Raw genomic sequence first — 18,205 nt, 5'->3', positions numbered from 1 at the left:
GATATTATTATAATATTATAATTCTTCCCTGTGAGGGTGGTGAGGCCCTGGCACAGGTTATCCAGAGAAGCTGTGGCTGCCCCATCCCTGGAAGTGTTGAAGGCCAGGTTGGATGGGGCTCTGAGCAACCTGGGCTAATGGAAGGTGTCCCTGCCCATGGATGGGGGATGGTACTGGATGATCTTCAAGGTCCCTTCCCACCCAAATCATTCTGTGATTCTATGTCGAAAGTAGCTTGGTAAGTTTTAAGGAATTTTTAAAACATTAGTTGAACATAAAATTCCTGTTGAACAGTTTTCCAGGTTTACGAGTGAAGCTTGAGGTAGCAAAAACTGGGGGTAGCAGGTTGCAAAAAACCTCTCAGGAAAAAAAAGACTTCTGACACATTTTCTAAAAGTGCATCAGTCTTGCCCAGAACCCCGTCTGTGTCACACAGCTGATGTTCCTGGCAACCCCAAGAGCTGCTGGATCCAGGCTACACAGCGTTATGTAACGTGGTTTGCTTCATTTCAACCCTGATAAGAAAATTCTTGGAAGTCGCTTGAAAAACAGTAACTATGGTGCTGATTTGTTTCATTTTGCTGCTACAAGGGAGGGTCCCGAAGGCAGCCAACATGATGGGAGAGGTGATGGGTAGTGAGGGTGCCTTCCCAGGTGTTTTCTAATTCCTAAGAATAAACTAAGTTTTGAAAACTTAAGCTTGGAGCATTTTTTCCCCACTTATATCTGTCATAGTGGTTCAGCATTAATATTAAACACCAAAGTTCCAAACCACACATTTAACCTGAAAAAAATATCTGGGATGGCGGGGAAAGAGGAAGGGACATGGGAAATGGGCCTGGAAATGGCATCTGAAGTAGCTGAGTCCTGTTCTCTGACACCATGTGAAAACACAGGGTGTAGGTTCTTCCAATTTTTTATTTTTAAATTGGGTAAAAAGTTTTCTCCTCCGGCTGCTCTTGGAAGCTCCTCCAAAACCTCCTTCCTCTGATGGTTTGAAACATTCTCCTGATTTCTTGCTTATAGTTCTCTAAGTGTAGCTTATATGTGCAAACATGGTCTTTAATCTAAATAGCTATTCTCTTTCACATATTTTCAGAAAGAAAAGTCATATACCTGCTGAGATTCTTTTTCCCTAGGCTAAAAAAGAGCTAAATAAGCCACTTCTGTTGTGTTTTTAGTGTGAGATCATTTGTTCCATTTGTCTTAATTTCCTTTGATAGAGCTAAATCAGTTCAGCTTTTTGAAAATTGTCACCTTATAATGGTTCCAACTCTTAGGACCTCATAGTTTTTGATAATTTTGACAATTTTCCCCCATCCTTTGCAGCAACTTCACATACACCTTCATTGAAATCCTTGTTGCAGTTCCTCCAGTCTGAGTTCATCAGTATTGGACTTTAGTGACCTGAGCTGCCTGCAGCATGCAAGAGGACCTCTAATATGGAAAATATTACTATTTGCAACCAGTGACCTACCAGTTTAATATAAATATTCTCTAAAAGCACGGCTACAGACTTCACACTGAATTAGTGCATCATTTTGGAGCCAGCAAATGGAGAAGGGATATAAGTCTCCTCATCTCCCTATTACTTGTGGGTAAAATTAATACAGAGATGCTTGACTGCATTTCCTGTAAATCAACAGCAAGTGCATCTGTATTTCCGGAAAGAACTTTGCCCCTGGTGAACACCCTCATGGTGAAAACAAACTAAATGGAAATTGCCTCCAAGATCTAACCCTAATCCTAACCCTAACCCTTTCTTTTCCCTGTCTTCAACAGTAGAAAATCCCAGAGCCCCCTCATTGGAGTGACAGGAGCTGCTGGCTAAAACTGAGAGCGGGGCCCAGCCACCAGTCCGTCGTCGTGACTTAGATGGATAATTAGTCAGGTAACAATTCCACTGTTGAAAAGTCTGTGAGGCTGGGATCAAACCAACTCAGCGCTGCAGGCAACTGTCATGAGATAAAAAGATAAGATGAATGAATGTGTATTGCACTTGGAATGCACAGAGCCCGATATAGATGTAAAATATTATTACTAAATGCACTAGTGCTCTGTTGTAAGGAGATTTCCTGCAAAAGCAACTGAATGGATAAACTCCAGAGCCCCCGACAGTCATGAAAATAAATCATGTGAGTAAAGCAGTACCTGTTCCTGGGCTGCACCCTGCTCTCCTGTAACAATGTCCCCTGGGCAAGGTTTATACCTGTGTGCCGTGGCCATAGCAACACCGCTGATGACAAATACAAGAGCTCGCTTGTGCCAGGTCGGTGAAGCCCACAGGGGCAGGTCTCTAGGTTTCCATCACAGCAAGGAACTGCTGCTACTGGGGATGTGATCTTTCTGGCAGTGGTGCCAGAAAGCTTGGAGGCTGCCCAGTGAAGAGCTTCGGTGCAGTGAGTGAGGTAAGAGAGATGCCAGACCCATCAGAAATCTTAATATTCAACTTCGCAGCAGAGGGAAGTGTACGTTTGTCCATCAAAATATTTCAGAGTCCTCTGGCAGCTAACTTTTTGCATGGTGCCCTCCTGCCCCTCAGACTGCTGCTTTGCTCTGGTTGTCAATGTGAGGCAGGTGCTGGAGCAGATCCATGGCTCCAGAGAGCTAACCTGCTCCAAGGCTGAACGCCCATCCGTGGGCAGCTGATGCACTCGCAGCGTGTTACGCCCAGAGCTTTGCTGACTGAGTCGCTGGATGTATAAACTTTCCCATGATCATCTTGACAGTTTTTCTCATCCCCTCAAGCACAAAGCTTGTAAGTGGGAACAGAGCCACTAAGACAAATTTCTGTGGGCAGAAAGCAACAGATACGCTCGAGTGACTTACTTGCATTTAGTACTGTGGTTGTGTGTTCTGACAGAGCCACCACAGGTTCTCTCCCAGAGTGCAGAGTTTAGCTGATGATTCAGACGTGTAACAGCAGAAGCAAAAGGATTACTTGTGGCTGATGCTGGGATCAATCACATACCGAAAGCACAATTCAGGATTCAGCTTTGCTAAGTAGCACACCCAGAGGAGGGACACCAAGATGATCAGAGGGATAGAGGAAAGGTTGAGAGAATTGGGATTGTCCAGCCTGGAGAAGAGAAGGCTTTGGGGGGACCTAATTGTGGCCTTCCAGGACCTGAAGGGAGCCTACAAAGAAGATGAAGAGAGACTATTTCCAAGGGCCTGGAGTGACAGGAGAAGGGGCAATGGCTTCCAACTGACAGAGAGGAGGTTTAGATTGGATATTAGGAAGAAATTCTTCCTTGTGAGGGTGGGAAGACCCTGCACAGGTTGCCCAGAGAAACTGTGGCTGCCCCATCCCTGGAAGTGTTCCAGGCCAGGTTGGATGGGGCTCTGAGCAACCTGGGCTAGTGGAAGGTGTCCCTGCCCATGGCAGGGGGTTGGAACAAGATGATATTTAAGGTCCCTTCCAACTCAAACCATTCTGTGATTCTGTGATTCTGTGATTCTTGTACATTGTGCTTTTACCACTCACTTTCTTTAACATGATCCTCTGCTACGAGAAGTTCTCACCAGAACATCTGACACCTCTTGCCTCTCTTTCCAGATGCAGAGAGAAGGAGAAAGGTTGGCTGGCAGCTGCCATAAAGTCACCGGTGTGGCTTTTTAGTACCAGGCAGGCCCCTCTGTAACCCTTTGACACACCACATTGCTGCAGTGCTCAAAGAGCCCCTCTGCAAATGAGTACCAGGCTAATTGAGAACACAGGCCTAAAAATAGACGTGTCTGGGAAGTGATGATTTTCCCACAGAAACATCAGGTTTTCATAAAAAACTCCGAAAAAATGGGAGTTTTAAGCATAATGCAGAAAGGTTTTTGGTTACCAAGCTTAGATTTTATGTTCTTCTTTTTGACCAACACTGAAGATTTTTGTTGAAAACTATTTTTAACAAAAAACATTGGTTTTCCAAAGAAAACCACAGCTACTGACAAAATAATTTTAAAAAAATCATTACAATGTTAGGCTCAGCTTACACTTTTTTTTCCCCCTGCTAATCTGCTTTCCTGCTTTTTCTATTTTCTACCCTCTCCTTCTCATGTGCAGCCCATTTGGTGGTACTTCCATGGTAACAAGTCCTACTAAGTGAAACTAGCACATCTTCCTCAGTTCTTCCCTCACTGTTTTTTCTCTTTGTTCATATTTGTTACTCTTCTTTTTCTTCCATTTATCTTTATGAAGAGTTATCTTTCCTTTACCTTTTCCTTATCATATTCCTCCGCTCCCTTTTTTGTCCAGCAGTTATATGTCTCTAATAATCTTTGTTCCTTCCTGGTTTCATCTTTTATTCTTTCTGGCACCTTTAATACCCTTGCTTTCATTTCCTTGTCTTCTCCCTAGATATTAATGTCTATTGGCAGTCTTTCCTATCTGTATCTTTGGATAACACATATTCCATAGGGATTTTAAGAGGTTAAGTAATTTTTAATCATAACACTACAAAAGCACAAAAAGTAAATATTATTGTGTCCATTTTATGTGTGGAAAAACTACAGGCAGGAATATTGATTACTTTGGCCAAAGTCAAGAAGCAGTTCTCCATTAAATCTGATGTCTCCTACATCCATCCCATCCCATGGTCAGTCTACTGGACTCTTGCTCTTTCTACTGCCATGATCCTTCTACTGCTGTGACACTGTATTTCAAATCTTCCTGGAAGCACTTAGACACTGGACTTCTGCAAGCTTCAACTCTACTTTATTCTTCATCTTCCATCACTTAAAACTTGCCCTATAAACTTTCTCATATCTGGATCACCAGGCAACAGCAGCAGAAGCAGCTTTCCTGAGGAAGGCTGGGCATGAAAGCATCTGAGGTCATTCCTTGTGACCATACTATGAGAAGTACAGAAAAATAGTGAAGATCTGGGAATCTTCATTCCACAGAATCCCAGAATCCCAGAATGGATAATGTTGGAAGGGACCACAGTGGGGCATCTGGTCCCTCCTCCCTACTCCAGCAGGGTCATCCCAGAGCACATGGCACAGGACTGTGTCCAGACAGCTCTGGAATATCCCCAGGGAGGGAGACTCCACACCCTCTCTGGGCAATCTGTTCAGTGCTCGGTCACTGCACAGCAAAGAAGTTCTTCCTCATGTCCAGCTGGAACTTCCTGGGCATCAGTTCCTGCCCGTGGCCTCTTGTCCCATTGCTGGGCACCCCCGAGCAGAGCCTGGTCCATCCTCTGCCCCCTCCCTGCAGACACTGACACACATGGATGAGGTCCCCTCTCAGTGTCTCCTCTGGAGGCTGAACAGCCCCAGCTCCCTCAGCCTTTCCTCCCCAGGGAGATGCTCCAGTCCCTGAATCATCTCTGCAGCCTCTGCTGGACCCACTCCAGGAGCTCCATGTCCCTCCTGTCCTGATGAGGAGCCCAGGACTGGACACAGCACTCCAGATGTGCCTCACCAGGGCTGAGAAGAGGGACAGGATCACCCCCCTCATCCTGCTGGCAGTGCTCTTTCCAGTGCCCCCAGGATCCCATTGGCCTTCCTGCCCCCAGGACACACTGCTGGCTCATGGACAGATTGTTGTCCACCAGGACCCCCAGGTCCTTCCCCGCAGAACTGCTTCCCAGCAGGTCACCCCCAGCCTGTGCTGGTGCCTAGGATATTCCTCCCCAGGTGCAGGACCCTGCATTCGCCTTTGTTGAATTTTAGACACATCCCTCCTTGGAGGCATGGAAGGATACAGGTTCAAGTGTGCAGGACATCATACCTGCAGAAAACTTCATATATGGCAGGATGAGCTGGCCTGCTGGGAGAACAAATGGTCTCTCCCTGAGAGGAGAAATAAAGAATGGGGTTAACAGACACACAGCATTTTCATCTGGGTTGCTTAGACTGAGTTTCCTTTTCACTAACCTTGGTGTTTTTCACATGAGTTGGGGTTTCAAAATGAAAGCTTGCACAATGATAACAGGCCCGTGAGAAGAGAGCAGGAACTTGCCCCTGCTTCGGGCTGGGAAGGGTTAGTACTTCAAGGCTTCAAATTACTTACATGTGCATGATGTGTGTCAGTGGGGGATTTTTTTAATCATAAAACGAAAGAATGTATCTGGGTCCAGTCTGTTGGGCGTGCAAGTACACCATATCTAGGAAGTTGTTTCTGCAGATGAGAGAAATCTGATAAAACTTGGAATGCATTTCCAAGCTAAGTTTCCTAACTTTGAGGGGCCACTGAGATTCTATTTTGTGTTAGGGCCATGTGTTAATTATAGATCTTCTATTTCTAGTGCAAGCTCTCTTTTCACCACCCCAAATGACTTCAGTATAGTTTCAGGGGACAGAGACAGGCTAAGCACAGTTCAGATCAAACACAGCATGGGGTTTGTGCTTTTCCTCGTCTTTTCTGGGAGGCTCAGACATTTCCAGAGGAGGTGGGTGAGAGACAGCTGCATTCCTCAGGCAATTTAGTCTTCCCTCTGCATGGCATGAGCTTGGGCTGAGCAACCTCCAACACGAGCCTCACACAGGCCATGTTTGTGGAGGTGAACATCTACAGTGTGCTGTGTCTCCTTGAGGTGAGTGTGGTGTTCATCCCATAAATCACACAGCAGAGACCTCATAAACATCACTCTTGTGTGGGTTACCTGTTGGCTCTGACAAGGCTTTCTGTGCCACCCACCCTTTCCAGGGCTGTAGTCCTGTCAGCTCTTGTCTCCTCCACGTGTTTGGGCTTGAGTGGATCACCAGTAGGGCTGGAGGAAGTGGGGCTGGTGACTCAGTGGGCAGCATTCTTCCCTCTGAGTCAGGACTGACTCAAGCACCCATATGTGGTGCTGAGGGGGCTGTTCTGCTAAAGCTGCTGAGTTTTGGACACAACTGAGAAACCAAACTCTCCACCACTTATGGCTTTTGAAACGTCTGTGGTCCTTCCTCAGCAGCAGTGGCATTTACCCAGTATCTTGATCACATTCCACCGTGGAAAATGCATTTCACTCACTTCCAGTTCCCTCTGTTGCTTCAGTGAAACAGTTTATTCTTCATTAACGCAGCATGATGCATTAGTATCTCATATAAATATATATACAGTATTTCATGTTGTCTTTTGGCTTTAATATTGGCCAAAATGGCTTGCACACACATTACAAAACTCTTTTTTTTATATATCATTTTTCATACGTATTGAGGGATAGACTAGTCATCCTGCTCATACATGCACAGTGCTTCCACAAATGTTAACCAGAAATCTGCACAGGTAAAAAGAACATCACACTCCTCAAAGCCCAGTTTATCTCAGGGACAATAATATCAAGGGAAAGCTCTTGATTTCGTCACGCAAAATCCTTTTGCCACATAAATTCATGGTGAAGTGCAAGTGTTAGTGTCAGGGAGGCAACAGCCTTCACTACACATGGCTTCTCCTGAGGCAGTGTGTCTGGTCTGAATAAGTCCAAATTCCTCTCTGTGTCCTGTTGCCATTATTATCCACAGCAAAAGTGATTTTTGAAGACAACCACCTCTGAAAATTTTGTGCTTGAGCTCATCTATAATCATAGAATATCCTGAGTTGGAAGAGACTCACAAGGATCATCAAATCTAACTCCTGCCCCTGCCAAAGACAGCCCCAAAAATCCCACCATGTTTCTGAGAGTGTTGCTCAAATACTCTTTGAGCTCTGTCAGCCTTGGTGCTGTGACCACTGCCCTGGGGAGCCTGTTCAGTGCCCAACCACCCTCTGGGGGAAGAATCTTTTCCTAATATTCTACCTAATCCTCCCCTGACACAGCTTCATGCCCTTCCTTTGGGTCCTGTCCCTGGTCCCCACAGAGCAGAGATCAGTGCCTGCCCCTCCTTTGCCCCTCATGAGGAAGCTGCAGACCCTGATGAGGTCTCCCCTCAGTCTCCTCTTCTCCAGCCTGAAAAACCCAAGTGCCCTCAGCTGCTTCTCATATGACTTCCCCTCAAGGCCCTTCACCATCTTGGTAGCCTCCTTTGGATGCTCTTTAAGAGCTTTAGATCTTTCTTGTATTGTGGTGCCCAAAACTGCCCCCAGGACTCACTTTGTACCTGCTTTGCTCACTTGTCATGGCTGTAATAGAGGCTCTATGCCAGCATAGAAACACACATGCTGCCCAATACTTGCTCTGTTTGATGTGTGCTGACAGCTCTTTATAGGTGTCTGAGAAAAACAAATGAAGGCTGAAGCAGTTCCTGGTGGCCTCTGCCAGCTGTTGACAATACCACATAATTTGCTTTTCCTGAAACAGACTCGATGCCTCTTGTGGATGATGTGGCGCGTAGGTGGTGCGTCAATCAATAAAAATTAAAAGTTGCTGAAGGGCAGGAATGGCACCTGTGAGATTTCCTACTTCTTTTTGTTCACAGGGAAATGGTTTCAGATTCTGCTTAGTGGCTTATGTGATTTACTGTCGCATTTATCTCACACACTTTCACAAGCAGATTGATTTTAGACCCCAGCTTTTAAAGGTGGAAGACAAATGGTTCATCCATAAAAAACTTATTTGTGAAACCTTCTTTCTCACCTAAGCAGGTGTCCTGATTTGTAAGAACTGCTAAGCAGTTTGCTCTGTGGGAACATTTTTATTTTTCAATCCATGTCAGTCTTCCTGGTGATGAGATTTTTTCCTAGAAATCATATGACTTCATAGCTTTGGAGTTTATGGGCATGGAGGATAAGAGATGAATGGATAAACGATTTCACTCCCCTTGTGTCAGAAGCAACTGCATTATTTGCAACAATAACAAGGTCTATAAAACAATATAACTCTTTATAACAGCATCGAGCTCATCTGAAAGGTAGGCAGAGTTTTTATCCTTGTGACTCTGTTCAGAAGGCTGTGCCAGAATCTCCTGGGTTTGATGATTGTGTATTTCTCCTGAAACACTGGAACTGGTCTTTTGGGGGTATGTGAGTTCTCCATGCATGAAAGGGCTGGAATCCTTCTGCTATCACAGGAAGAGTCAGACAGTCAGGTAAAGTATTTTTCAAACAGCATCAAGTAATGCTGGTGACTTGGTACTTGTCTGTCTATTAGCCCTGAGCAGTCAGGGTTAATTTCTGCAGTAAAACTGCCGTTCTCAGGGACTGGGATTGGTAGCTCCTTCTGAAGCTGCTGGTACAGACCCCTTTGGATGCAGGAAGCAGCTCACACCGACAATGGGATACCTCAGGCCCCTCCCCAGAAATGGATCTTAGCAAACATCTCTGGTGCAAAGCAAGCAAGGAGAGAGTGAAGTGATGCTCCACTACCACAAAGCTCTTGTGTCAAAACCATCAGCAAAACCTTTCGGCCCGAAAATAAACAAATAGCCATCTTTAACTATTACTAAGATAAAAAAGACAGTTTCTCTTTTGTTTAAACTCTCTTTACCATGAGGCCTGATAAAAACATTTCTATTGAAATTGTCCTTCAGCAGGAAAGAGTATTTTGGACAGAGCAGATCTAACAGAAGAGTGGATTCACTGGGGAAGGTCTCCATGCTACAGAATGTTTAGACATTTCACTGTAAAGAAGAAATGTCTCTGATGGAGGGATACATGCTGCCATGTGTTATCCCAACAAAACACACAAGAAATTCTGCCATAGAGCCCTGGGGGTGATACCCCAACCTGTCTGGCATTGCCTTGTTTCTTTGTCTTTACAATAAGTTCTCTAAAGCCTGATGTTGATCCACAACCAGCATAGGGTGGAGAGTGGGCACATGAGGCACCCAGAATTACACTCTCATAATGTGGCACATCTATCTCATATTTCATTTATTGGGCAATGTAGCTGAGGTTTTGGCTTTCAGTCAAAAGCAAGGATTTTCCCAAGAGGAGAAACTGGATGAGGAATTAAAGAAATCCCACCAAATGACCAAAACACCTCCCAAGCACCATTTTCCACTATTCATATTTGAAAGAATTAAATGTGGTTTTAGTGCAAGGAATAACTGTACACTAGCCCTAGGGTTATGAACTGGATAAGCTATTAGGAATTTTCCATTTCTGACTGATTGTGATCTCACATCAGTGTAACTCTGCTCACTTTAATGGAATTACTTCAGAATTACTCTGATGGGAAATCAGAATGAGGTCCTGTGATTCTATAACTATTTCTACTAAGCTGTTCACATATGCCTGGGAGAAGCAGCTTTTAAGAAAATATAGTGGAATTTAGAGCCCATTTTTCATCAGTTCAGTTAATCAGTTTACTTTGGTCTACTGATCACTTCTGCTGCTCTGCATGTGATTGTCCTTATAAGTGAGGTCAGCTTTACAAGGAAAGAAAATATGCTTTATAAACCCAGATGGTGTCATTAGAAGAAACAGACAAGTTGGGCGCCCAGAGATTTTTTTTCTAATCTGTCTGAAGAAAAATTTTTTCTGGTAGTTAAGCATTTATTGTTCTATGTTATAGTTTCTAAGAAAGGATGGATTGTCTTTATAAGATCCTAAGCTTTATCACTGAAGGATCTCCTTAAATGTTGTATTAGCAGAGCTGCTCAGCAGAGGAATGGTCTTCAATGCTTACTTGGCTACACTGTGAGCATGAGGAGACTGGGCAGAGAGGGTTGGAAGGGGTGAAACTCCTTCTCACTGCCTCCTTCCTGCATGGTATGTCCAGCATACACATGAACAGTAGGATCTGGGCCATAAATTCAGGAAGCGACAGAATAATTTAGGTTGATGGACATGTGTGAAGCCCAAAGCCCCACTAAGAGCACAGCTAATTTCAGTTCTAAAATTAGTTTTTTACAGATCTTCTCTAGCCACCTTCTGAATATTCTAATATCGATATGCAATGATTTTTCTGAATATGCCAGTATTGATAAGTATTGATGAGTGTCTTTCAAACTGACAGAGAGTAGGTTTAGATTAGATATTAGGAAGAAATTCTTCCCTGTGAGGGTGGGGACGCCCTGGCACAGGTTGCCCAGAGAAGCTGTGGCTGCCCCATCCCTGGGTGTGTTCAAGGCCAGGTTGGACGGGGCTCTGAGGAACCTGGGATAGTGGAAGGTGTCCCTGCCCATGGCAGGGGGTTGGAACTAAATGATCTTTAAGGTCCCTTCCAACCCAGGTCATTGTGTGATTCTATAATACACCGGTAGGCACAGGACCAGTCATCTATAACGGGCTAAACTATTAGAGATGGGCTTGAGGTCTGGAATGAGATGTGTTTCAGGGTTGGAATCAGATTTCAAATGGATTTAAGATTCAGAGATTTTTAAGAAAAACAGTATAACCAATCTTGTTCCATAGGGCTGATTCTAGCAGTTAACAATATCCCCAGAGGAAAAGAAGTAGCTTCTGCAGTCTTTTGATTAACTGAGCAGAAAATGAGCCACCCTCCCCTTTCGGTTTTAATTAGATACGAATGAACCAGTTCAAACCACATAAAAATTGGCTTCTGACTCCTCTGCGTGTACATTAACCACTGGGTCACCATTTTATTTTTTTCCCTGAGAAAACCAATTTTCCCAGAATGGGAATGGCATTTAGAAGCACTCCCACCACATTTTCCTCCATCTCAAAACTTCCTTACCCACAGCTATCCAAGTGGCAGGAAGACTAACACCAGGTTGGACGGGGCTCTGAGCAACCTGGTCTAGAGGAAGATGTCCCTGCCCATGGCAGGGGGGTGGAATGACATGATCTTTAAGGTCCCTCCCATTCTATGACTGTACAACCACGAGCCATGACCCCAGTTCGTGCTCGGCCAGTGCTGGCAGATGTCGGTGCTTGGGTGGTCGCCCTTACAGTTGCTCAGGGAAGGAGAGCAGGTTTACACGTGTAGGCTGCTTGCCAGACTAGAGGCAATGCAGGGTGTTTTTTTTGGGAGGGTTTAGGGGGCGCGAAGGGCCACGGGGGTGCGTTAGTGTGGGCACCGCTGCCCTCTGCTGGGAGCTGCCGCCCGAAAGGGCGTCCCGCCCGGGCACTCGCCTATTCCAGCAATCCGCAGGAACGGCAAGAACAGACACCTTCGCTGCTCGCTGGGCTCTGTCGCATCTGGACACTGCTCTGTGTGCCTCTAGTCCAGGGGCAGAGCAGGGAAGTCAAGGCTTCTGCAGGGATGGAAACACTGAGAGGGCTGAGCTTGAACTTCCATCACATCTGTGTCCTGCAGTTCTCCCAGAGTACCCTCTGGAATGGCAACACAGCTTTGCTGCTTCCTCACTGACTGAAGAAAAGCATGTATTTGCTGGGAAAGTGCTGTAAACTTCTCCAGCCCATGGTATTCATATCTTAGAAGTCTGTCTCAGATGAAATGGACCTGGGGGTGCTGGTGACAGCAGCTGGACATGAGCCCAGGTGTGTCCAGGGGGGCAAGAGGCCAATGGCACCTGGCTTGGATCAGCAATAGTGTGGCAGCAGGACCAGGGCAGGGATTGTCCCCCTGTGCTGGGCACTGGGGAGGCCACACCTCAAATCCTGTGTCCAGTTCTGGGCCTCTTGATTCAGGAAGGACATTGAGGGGCTGGAGCATGTCCAGAGAAGGGCAACAGAGCCAGGGAAGGGTCTGGAGCACAAGTGTGATGAGGAGCAGCTGAGGGAGCTGGGGGTGTTTAGTCTGGAGAAAAGGAGGCTCAGAAGGGATCTTATTCCTCTCTACAGCTGCCTGACAGGAGGCTGTGGCCAGGTGGGGGGTCAGGCTCTGCTCCCAGGTAAGAAGTGATAGGATAAGGGGAAATGGCCTCAAGCTGTGCCAGTGGATGTTCAGGTTGGACATTAGGAAGAATTTCTTCACATAAAGGGTTGTCAGGCATTGGAAGGGGGTGCCCAGGAAAGTAGTGGAGTCACCATCCCTGGAGGTGTTCAAAAAAGGATGTTCTTATTAAACAGCAGGCCTTGCAAATGCAGGACTGCAAGGGACTTTGCCTTGGTGCCTGCAGAGTGACCATGAAGGGGATGAGGATAGGTGTCAAGGTGCTTGGCATGCAGAAGTTCACTCCTGGTAGTCCTTGCTGGGTTCCTTCCGCAATCAGTGAGAATATCTACCCATAAAACCAGCCCCTCTGCACTTTGGTTAGCTATGGGAAACTCTCTATTGGCTTATTTCTCCTTTGACAAATCCCAAAGAAAGTCTCACCCAACTGAGAGTTTTCAAGTCATTCAAAACTCCAAATCGAAAGTCAATTTTCAAAGCCTCAGCCTGTCCAAGCCTGTTCAACTAATTAATGAACAAAGATGCAGGAGTGGCAGAGCCTTGAAATGAAATGTAAAAAACCAAATTCAGCCTAGTTGAGTATTCAGATACATAGGGGGAACTGAAAGTTGCTGTGCAAAGGCTGGTACTTAGACTTGTAGGGGAGTCTGACGGTGTCAGAGTAGGACTGCTGTTAAAATTGGTTTTATCTGTATCTGTAAAGAGGTGTGTGGGGGGATAAACAATACTACAGGCTCTTACTGTACAGGATGGATATAGAGGGACAGCTTGAGCTGCTGAAACTTCTGCAAGTAATTGCTGGCTGAAATAAGTAAGAAGATCAAAATGTTGGCAGATTATACAACTGCACAGTGGTGGGGATGGACAGACAGTACAGAGGGAACTGGAAATACTGTTAGGCAAAAATAGGTTTCTCAAACATCTGGGAGAAAACACTCAGAAATCTAGCTACTCAGTAGGAGGGTGGAACTTGGAAAGCAATCAATGCTGAGGGACTCCAGAGTGATAAGGGCAAAATAGATATGGAGTCATAGAATCATGGAATGGTTTGGGTTGGAAGGGACCTTAAAGAACATGCAGTTCCAACCCCCTGCCATGGGCAGGGACACCTTCCACTATCCCAGGTTGCTCAGAGCCCCATCCAACCTGGCCTTCAACACTTCCAGGAATGGGACAGCCACAGCTTCTCTGGGCAACCTGTGCCAGGGCCTCCCCACCCTCACAGGGAAGAATTTCTTCCTAATATCCAATCTAAACCTGCTCTCTGTCAGTTTGAAGGCATTCCCGCTTGTCCTGTCACTCCAGGCCCTTGGAAACAGTCTCTCCCCATCTACCTTGTGGGCTCCCTTCAGGTCCTGGAAGGCCACAATTAGGTCCCCCCAAAGCTTCTCTTCTCCAGGCTGAACAACCCCAACTCTCTCAGCCTTTCCTCACAGCAGAGCTGCTCCATCCCTCTGATCATCTTGGTGTCTCTTCTCTGGACTCGCTCCAAGAGCTCCATGTCCTTGCTGTGCTGGGCCCCCAGAGCTGGAGGCAGCACTGCAGGGGGGGTCTCCCCAGAGCAGAGGGGCAGAATCCCCCCCAGCCCTGCTGCCTGCTCTGCTTTGGATGTATGCACTTCTACTGTCATAGGAAGGAAATAAATGCAATGTGGGGCTTTACGGAAGACACATGAGGCGGTGAGGAGGAGGAAGAGGAGGAAGAGATGGAGGAGGAGGAGGACATGAGCAGGCCTGTGGAAGTCACTGCAGTCCTGCATTGTGGCAGGGCTTGAGAGCAGCCACAGGTTCCTTATTTAGCCAGAGAGTCAAGTGTGTCATGAACACTTCAAGGGGACTTGGGGCACATACGAAAAGCAGAGGATTTTGAAGACATTTAGGAATATGTAGGTAACTGGAATACCTTTTCCATGGGAGTTTCATTGCTGATGGGAGATAGGGGTGTATCTGTTCTTTAATATAAATACCACTAGGACTCCAGCAGTGACAGGAAGACAGAACACTCTGTTTAACATGAACTCAGGAGAATGAAGAGGAAACTATATGGGCCAAGTTCTCGCCTCATGTTTTTTTTTTTTTTTCAGTTTTTGCACCAAAACTCATTTCCCAGAAGTCCTGGGAAATTATATCTGGGAAGGGGGTGCTTTATTCATGAAAAATGTGCGTCCTTCATAGCCCATACGATGGGAACCAGCCTATGTATGTATCAGTGGCAGCCTCCAGAGGTATCTGAGGCCCTGCCCTGGTATTACACCACAGCAATCCCAAAACAAACGTGAGATGCTTCATCCAAAGGGAAAATAAGGCATGGAAAGGTTAAGCGACTTGCTTTGTGTTGTGCAACTCGGGAGCCCTGGAATGGAATGGAAATAGCTCTCAGATCTTTTATTCTTAACAGCAGCCAGCCAAGGGAACCTCTCCTTGGATCTCAAAGGATTTCCTCCTACGGCAAAAGCTTTGATTTCCCGTAAAGCGGGGAGGCCGGGTGGGAACAGCCCGAGGAATGCCATGCATTATTCACGTGCTTGCAGGCAGTGTGGAATGCAAAGGCTGAGGTGCAGGAGGTAGCAGGGCCGGGCTAGGAGAGCACGGAGCAGCCCAGGTGGCCTCTGGGAACGACCCATACAGGGATCCAGGGGTGACTCAGCGAGGCTGTGCGGTGCCTCCTGCCTTCCGACCAGCTGGTGGAGAGCAGTGCCATGTCCTGAGGTCACCTCCGGGAAGCTGAGCAAAGCAGAGACACTACTGCTTCAGGGCTAAACCTCCACAAATACGTGGCAGGAAATCTGAAACGCAGTTCAGTTTAGTTTTATGTATAAGCCAAGCCCTATATAAATGCATATAAACTGCAGTTTGGGGCTCAGCCACTCTAGAGGCATGGGGGCAGGAAGGTCTAGCTAACATGTTTAGTTAAGGTGGTGCTCGATGAGCTTTAGGAAGGAATTTTAGCACGTATTTGCTGGGATTTCAATGAGCAAATTAATGTGTCCAACAGATCCCTGCCTGTCTTAAGTACTGCGGGTCCTACAGCAGTCATTTAACACTTAAAGGTGTTAGTTTTCTTAACTACAAAACGTGAAAAATGTTCATTCTTCAGGTGCTGTTGCCACATAATGAAACAACTCTTTAGAAGGAAGATGCCATAAAAACATGTTCTGTGACTGTAGCTCTTGTAAGTGAGGTGAATATATTCCTTCTTAGTGGTAAATCATGAATAATTGCTTGGTAGGTCAAAGCCTAAGAAAAAGAGAAAACAACTGGTTCTGCTGATGGATTTCAATTGCTGTTAAAGAACAACTACCTGAGTAAAATCTGAACAACTGAATAAATCTGAATATTACAGACTTTTAGCAGCAGCAGTGATTGACTTCTATTGAAACTAATTGGGTTAAGTACCTTTGCAAATTTGCCCCCGTGGCTTTTCTTAATACCTGAAATATCTGTGGGTGGGTAGGTGTAGGTATCTCAGCAAGTCACATTCTTCTTCTGGATCTTCAAAAAATGCTCAATATTGCCTTAACTCTGCTCTTCTTTCTTCCAGCGTTAGCACAAGGTCAAGTGGGAGCTGCATTAGAATCGCACTGGTGGCATCCATGGAATTTAGGCTCCTAAGAGGCTTTATGAAATTGGGCAAAAACTTGTGCATTCTTACTATGTGTGCCCTTCCATAACTCCGGAGTCTTGTCTTTGAAAAGAGAGTCGTACCTTTGAAATTGGTTAACACAGAGTCATGTCCTTGAAACTGGGTAACACTGGAGAAATGAAATATGGTCTCTGGAGTGCTCACTGAAAGCAAGCACCTCCAGAGTGATACAGCTTCCCAAAATGCATTACTTCCCTCTCCCCCCAGTAAATATTGTAAAAACTCACTATGTAGTGTTACCTCTGTCACTGCAAGAAGTGCAGAGATTTGAAGGGATAATGGCAGTAAACGTGCTTATAATCAGGTGGTGCAGCTACTGAATGTCTGTAGCTGTTTATTATTTCAGTTGCATTGTGGCAGTGTTGGAGAGGCACCTCAGAACATGACCCTGCTCTATAAGGCACCATACAAAGACAGTACAACATAATCCCTGCTCTGAAGCACCAGCAACCTGAACTGTCTTTTGTAGCTCATCGCTTTTCACCATTTCCTCATTTCTCATGTGTCTCCCGTTTCTAAGCTCTTCATGCTACCTCCTGCTAGTTTTCTGAAGCTTGAGGGTTTTCTTCTTCCTCTCCATATGCTTATTTCTTTTAGCTGGTAAGTTAACATGTTGTTTATTCTCATTTTTTCACATTTAAATCACCTGAATTTGTCCATCTCTTCCTCCTGAAGGAGTCCTACTTTCCCTTATTTCTTCTCTGGTACTCTTCACCTTTTCTTCATTGAAGTCAGATTTTCAACCTGATGCCAGTTGACTTCTGCTGTGCCCAGTCACTTGTTCTTCCCTTTGATCTTGGTGGCATTTTATCATCTCCCACATTCCTTGTACAATACTTAGCAACCACATAACACTGTGCAGACAGTGGCCAATGATGGGATAAGGTAGCTAAATATCACATTATTACATAGATAAGTAAATGTAGGCAAAAAAAAATGTAATGAGGGGCAAGATGACAGGAGTCAATGTAAAAGTTTGTATTAACTCAAAATTCATTGTTCTCAGCTCTCCAATATGCTAAATTCATTTAATGCTGAAGAACTGCTGTTCTTTGAAGCCAATGGCCAGAACAGCTTCTCATCAAAGCCAGTGTCTGTGAAGTAAAGGCTATCCTAGATGTCTCCTGTCTCTGCTCTCTGACTTCAGTAGATCCATAAGTTGTCTTAATTTCCAAAGATGGAGCAGTTTTGCCATCAATTCCCGTCACTCTAAACAGTCTCAAAGAGCCAAAGAGTCCCACAGCGACGTGCCCTGGAGGGTGTTTGAACAGCAAGCAGAAATCTAGAGGGAATCCTGCAACTCCATAGGATTGCTGCCAGACGTACATACGGGTTTAATACAAGCCACTCCCTGGTCTGCCCCAGCCAGGGGGAAAATTAAGAGAATGACTCCACTGACCAATCCTTTCCCCACCAACCTTGGTTTCCTTTCCAGAAAGATCATCTGCTGTTGAAGTAGGTAGTTTCACAGGCATCCATGAAGATGAACATTTTGGAGATGAGTTCCTGGGGTTTCCCAAGTATTCCTCCATATCAGGAAGAACCAAAGACCTTTCACTTCATGGAGAATCTTGTAGATATAAATAGTTGAGGTGGATTTAGGAATCTGAATCTCTTTGGAGTAAATTGCATGCATACCTTTGAGAGGGAGGTGAATTGGAAAGATACGATAACAACCCTCTGTTTGTGAGGAAAGGATAAGAAACCAAGAAAAAGGCCATGGAAGCCAGTGGGATAATTTAATTGTTAGTGAATGTAAAGCTCAGCTGGATAATGATGAGTGTAGATGTGAACAAGTATTTTTAGAGGGTAAATGAACCTTTAGAAACTGTTTTGAATGGTGAAGAGCAAGACTAGGTGTGGGCCAAGGAATTAAGCAATGGAACTGTTAGGGAAAGGATCAGGGAATGCTTCCTAGTAGTGAGGTCTGGAGCTGAAGC

Source organism: Pseudopipra pipra, chromosome 5 (assembly GCF_036250125.1).
Source record: "Pseudopipra pipra isolate bDixPip1 chromosome 5, bDixPip1.hap1, whole genome shotgun sequence".
Lineage (NCBI taxonomy): Eukaryota > Metazoa > Chordata > Aves > Passeriformes > Pipridae > Pseudopipra > Pseudopipra pipra.
This window is presented reverse-complemented; position numbering follows the sequence as displayed.